The sequence below is a fragment of the Cyprinodon variegatus genome, unplaced genomic scaffold (assembly GCF_000732505.1).
Source record: "Cyprinodon variegatus isolate N-32 unplaced genomic scaffold, C_variegatus-1.0 Scaffold955, whole genome shotgun sequence".
Taxonomy (NCBI): domain Eukaryota; kingdom Metazoa; phylum Chordata; class Actinopteri; order Cyprinodontiformes; family Cyprinodontidae; genus Cyprinodon; species Cyprinodon variegatus.
The window spans coordinates 297,050-303,265 of record NW_015151408.1 but is presented as its reverse complement, the minus strand read 5'-3'; positions in this window follow the sequence as shown (position 1 = coordinate 303,265).

Sequence of the window (6,216 nt, the reverse complement as noted above, 5' to 3'; positions counted from 1 at the left end):
GAGGTGGGGCAGAAAGCTACCAAGCCCCACCCTTTGCCGTTTTATTAGAGAGCTGAGTCATTCACAAAAATGTGAAAACAAAGTAAACAACAAAACTAACTTCATGTGATGGCAAGCTGAGTAATAGTAACTGGTGGCTTTAGAGACATTCTTTCACACTTGAGAGAATTCCAATTCAATGAAGCAGTTGAATAAGGAAATGTGTGAATCCTCCTTTGTAATTACTCAGAGCAGAGGGACCAAGTATTCAGGCAAGACAGACAGTGAGATAACTTAAAAAGTGTTTATGTAAAATGATGGGCTGCAAGTCTGCAGTAGCAGCAGTTAGGGTGTCTAAGGTAGAAACGGGTTAGTGACTATGATAATCTGACGTTGGATGAGGCAGATCCAAGGTAGTAAGCAGACAGAATCCTACAGGAAAACATATCATAAAAGGGAACATAGAGTCAGGTGTGCTATTGTTTGGTTGGAAAGTAAACCTGCAGCCACACAGCCCTTTCTGGAACCAGTTTGATACCTGTGCTCTACGTCATTTGTTTTGCAGTACGATTACAGTTGGAAAACCATTGCTAAGAGAGAAATAAAGTTCTTTTGGGATGTAATTTTACAAAATTCTACCATTAAAATTGAAAAAAAAGTAAAGCATGATAATAATTTCATTTCTCTTACATTTCTTATGGTGTGTAGAATAATACAAATGAGTCCTCTGAGATATATTGGTTTTCATTGCTACCTTTTAGTAGATAAGTTCTGATTTTGAATCTTTTTTTCTGTTGTCTTTGATTCATTGTTACACTTACACTGTGGTAGGATGCAGTAGCTTACCCAATCCAAAAAATGTAGGTTAGTTCACCTTGTACCTTCAAACAAATTTGGCTTTTGATAAGCATTTTCTGTTTTCAACTTCAGAAAATAATATAAATGTCCATGCTTATCTTCAAGGTTGCAGATTTTAAAAATTCATAAAGTAAGGTAAAATTTCACCCAGTAAGGTGAGGTTGGACCAGAAGTGTTAGGATTCCAGTTTATGTGGGTTTGTTTTTTGTGTTTTCCTCTCTCCACCGCCAGGCGCTGCCCTGTCCTCGTTGGGCCTCCCTGCACACCTGCGGTTTGTTGGGTCATTACCAGAGGAGTACTTGAGCAGCGGGCTGTCACCACCTCAACGCCAGAGTGTTTGCCAGTATTGGGTACTCTAGCCAAACTGAGATTAGCAGAATCTAACCTTAGCATTGTTTCTCTGAGTCTGAACTTGTTTTTTGTCTTTGTTCTTCGGCAGGAAGACTTCCTGTGTAAGTGGATAAGCCTGGACCTCTACCCCTTGGAGGATTTACTGAGTCTCACTGAGCAAGGGGAAACCCTCCACATGATCCGTTCAAGTCCACTCCTGGAAAACCAAGTGACAGTCCGCTCCTTTACTCCTCTGGGTCCAATGTATGTCTGCCTGTCCGCTCTCTAACAAGTTCCCTCTTCTGTGGATTAAACCCCCACAAGCTGGATCCAAGAATAAACCAAGAGCCCCCCAAAAAGTTTCCGGTTCTGGTTCACCAGTCCGCTGTTGAACGTTTACAAAAATGTTTTTAAACAGTAGGATTTATACTTCTACTAGTAATAAATATGAATACTTTTGAAACTTCTGTTGTTTACTGAAAACTTTACTTTACAATATGATACTTTTTTCTAAAACAATGAACTTTAGTTTAGGATTGATAGAGCTTTTGAAGTGCTCAGTTTTACTAGATTAAGGATACATATAATAAAGACATAAAGAAAATATCCCATTGCCCTTTATTTTTAATATTTTTAGCAGGTTATGCTATCTGTTGTTTTTTATTTATTATATATATTTTTTTTTCCATTCCCACAGAATTATATGGAGAGAAAAAAAACATAGGAGAAAAACTTTAGGAGAAGATACAGTAACTTTAGGAGAAGCAGAAGCACTTGGAGAAAACAATTTTTACAAATCAAGATGTAAATTATATAAGCTAACGTGGCTATGAAATAAATAAAATTAAATTACTCTGCCCTTTTTATTCCACAGTCCTTATTCTTCTGGCCGAGCTGTTCAGCTCCTTCTGGAAAGGCTTTATAGGCTCCTGGACTCCATCTTTGAACTCCCTGCCTGAAGTCTTGATACGCTCAAATCCTGATGTATTGTTTTAGAACCCAACCTGACAACAATGTTCTCCACAAAGTTCTGCAGAAGAGTTCAACTGCTATGTTCCCTGTATTACATTATGCTCTGTTTCAACTAATGTTCTTTTACAAACCTCAAAGGCCAGAAACAAAGGAAACTGATTCAGTTATATCAAAATACAAACAACTGGATATTTGACTGTCCTTATGTCAGTCCTGATGGCATAAATACATCATTTATTTAGGGTTATAAGAGGGAAGGGGGCTGTACGCAGCACATTTTTTAACGTAAAAACTTAATTTTACTTTCATAAAATACTTTGGGTATTTTGTTGGATTCACCTATGAAAATTTCAAAACTTTTTGGGGGGAATTTATTGGTGATTTTCTTATGTTTTAAACTTAGTCCTACACAATTTATTTGTTATTGAATTGATAACTATGAATTCTTCTGCAAAGGAAATCTATAATGACATGAAATGTGGTTAAATATTTTGGATTGGTAGACAGATCCTTAATTTAACATTTACAGCTAAATAGTGGCTGACCGTAGCTGAAATGTCAGCTTGACATCCTGACCACCCCGCCTCACCCCCTACCCCTATTCACACATAAAAACACACACACTGACAGGATGACTAAACAGTTGGACAGAAAGAGAAAAAATGTGGGCTGAAGCCAAGCAGTGACATCAGGAACACTGTGTAACTTTATGAGGAGGCAGTTCATCTTGACCATCCTGGATCACCGTACCCTTAGTTCTGTTGGAACAAATGATATGACTGCTAAAGAACCTGCATCAATAGGCAACTAATACCGACATGTGTTCCATTTATAAGGTTGAACTGACCCTAAAGAGACTTAAATTATCCAAGAAATTGAAGCCTGTAGCTGAACTGATCGTTTCATAAGGATTTTTGTTTTCTACACAAAGTCTCCTAGTTTGGGGTGTTTTGACTTGGACAAGAATTAGTTGGTTGTTCAAGGCAGGCTGCATGGCTCATTAGTATTTTATGTTAGTATGTTAGTATTGGTTTTAAACCAAAATATTATGAAATAGATCTATCTCTCTTTTTTCCCCCACAAAAATTCCACTGTCTTGGTGGAGTATAATCTGATTCAATCATGCACCAAATGTTTTGCTAGTTATTAGCAAATATATTTTCAAAAGAATCCAACTTATTTGTTACGTTTCATTTTCACTTTCCAGAAAATGTGTAAATTTTAGGCACTTGTCTACTTCTTCTCTACCCTTAAACCAACAGCTTCCTCCTATCCTTTAGATAGAAACTTCCTCTCTTCATCAGAGAAAAAAAGTGAATTATAATAATGTAAATAAAGATAATATACTCATTTAACTGTTATTTAGAGAGAAGTGTAATTAATGAAGTTAGCTCTTTGTTTTGGTGTGCCTCTGTTTATTTCTGCTAGACAACATGGAGGATAATTTATCCAGGTAATTAAATGTATGATATCAAATCAGTGCATTTGCTGTATTGTATTCATTTTTGCAACAGAAACATTTACACATAAAATCCAGTTATTTACGCTAAGATTGACAAATTTTAGTTGACATTTGCTTGCACTGTGTCACTGACTCTGCAGCAATCCCTCAAAACCAGCATGCATGCAGGAGCAGTGGAGAGGAAACACTCCCTTTTCATTGGAAAAATGTTTCAGCAGAACAATCTGACTTTATGATCAGGTTGAATTGTCTCTGTTAAGGATCCTGAGATGACATGTGTTGTGAATTGGGACTATAAAAATAAACTGAGTTGAAATGAATTTAAGGTTTAGTGTGAGCGACTGTCTGCTGAGGCAGACTGTGGGTTGCTGTCCGCAAATCATCAGCTATCAGGTTAAATATGAAAAACACAAGTTAAAAATGTTAAGCATATGCTACTAAAGGTAATTACCGCTGAAGAAGTTGCAGGGAAAGCAATTTGCAATAAAACAAAATTCCAAATAAGCAGTTTCGTTCTCATCAACGATGACGTATTGAAATCACCTTGTTGACGATCCTTTTTTTCATGAGGATAATGAAAACTGATGAGCTAAACGTGGATCTTTGATGACTAAAACATGGCAAGCCATAGGTTTGAATTTTCGTCAATGTGACGAGACTAAATAAAAAATAGCGGGTCGTCGGTCAGACATTTAAACTGCATCATTGTGCTGTAATCACGGAGCCGTGCTGCTGCGTCCTGTTTTATGCTGCCTCCCACCTGCCCATGCTGCAGGAGCACAGATGGATCATGGCAGCAGCGGTACTGCACACTGAACACTGACAAACTTTGCTCTGATCTTCCATCTGTGCTTGTGCAGAAATGCGTCTTTGCGCGGGGAGCTTCAAGTCTGCGTTTCACGCTCCACTAATGGTTCGCTCTCAGCAGTAATAATAATTATATTAATAGTAATACATTTTATTTAAAAAGGCGCCTTTCTGGACACTCAAGGTCACCGTACAAAAGTATAAAAACAGTGTCAGAAAAAATAAAAATAAAACATTTAAAAACATTTAAAAAATACAGAGGCTGTGACAGTGAAATTGTTGGGGTCTGGAGGTCTGTCCACTTTCTCCACCAGAGGGCGTACTGGATATCCTGGAGCCGGAGGTGATATATAACGAGGCAGAGGACATCACTCTGGTGCCAGAGTGTTTGCCAGTTATGGTTAGCAAGCCTGAGCCAACCTGCCTGTCTGAATCTGTGACTCCCTGAAAACCTGAACCTGATCTGTTTTGTCTTCTCTGCTTCCCAGGTTGAACCTGTCTGAAACCAGAAACCCTGAAGAGTTTCTCTGTTGGAAATCTGTCTGTCTGATCTCTGAAGAACCCTGGAGAATCAAACCAGTCAAAGACCTGCCTGCCCGCTCTCTGAAGAATCTGGAAGGGAAACTCAATTCTGTGATCTGCAAGCACTCAAGCCAAGCTCTGCCTCCACCAAGCCCTCAGCCTGCCCACAGCCTCTGGACCCCCCTGGTTCCCCCCTCTGCCGCTCTGCTCAAACTCCAGAACAGGTACAGACCTGCTCAGTCACATTCTGCAAATTACCTGGACATCTGCTAAGTCCTCTGTCCCCCCTCTGCAGTATACCCAGTCGTGACCAGTCCTGAATCTGATAACCCTGGATCTGTTTATTGATTGTGTTTTACTTAAATAAACCTTTGAACTTTTTCCCTGTCTGATGATTGTTCTGCATGTGGGTTAGGAACCTGAAACCAAACATGACAGAAATTGATGTTTAAAGAGAATAAGCAGTCTTGAACAGATGGGTTTTGAGTTGCATTTTAAAATGGAGAATTGAGTCCGTGTTTGAGCCATACTATTTTCACAGTATGGCTCCTCCATCGCTACTTGATAAATTATGTGGCTGATCCTCCTCTGCCATCCTCTGCTGATCATCCTCTACCAAGTGTAAAAAACCCTTTGTCTAACTATCAACATTTTATTTTATCCAGCTCACAAGAGGTGATGCTAAACTTTCTTTCATTTCTACCAAAAGGAATCCCCTAGTTTTATCCAAATAAAATTAATTAAACTATTACTATTTCTGGATAAAGAGCCAGATGAAACGGTACATAAATCTTTGAATATGTCTCTCTCATAGTTCTAGTTTCTATTTATACAAAAAAATTAGAACTGTAAATATACATTCATATGTTTCTAATACTTTTTTTTTTAAATCTATTTATTACTGTTTTCAAGGCTGCACCTAAAAAAATGAAATTGTCTAGAGCCTTTTTAAACCACATTTCTTTTGTATACACTTGTGTATACAAAATGACAAAATAAATCTGCCAAGTCTATTTATTTAAATATGATGTAAAAGTTTCCTTGTACCTCATTAAAATATTTTATCTGTTTCCTTTAAATATTACAACATTTTATTTAACATATTCATTTAATTTAGATCTTTGTATTTTTATATCAAAACCCGGCAAATTTAAATCTACTTTGACCCATGAGCAGCCGAAACTGAGAGTTAAATTCTCAGGAAAAGCCAAAATTGCCAAAGTAGAAATGCTTTTGTACTTTTTTGGAACAGTGTAGATTTTGTGTAATGCATAATTCATAGTAGA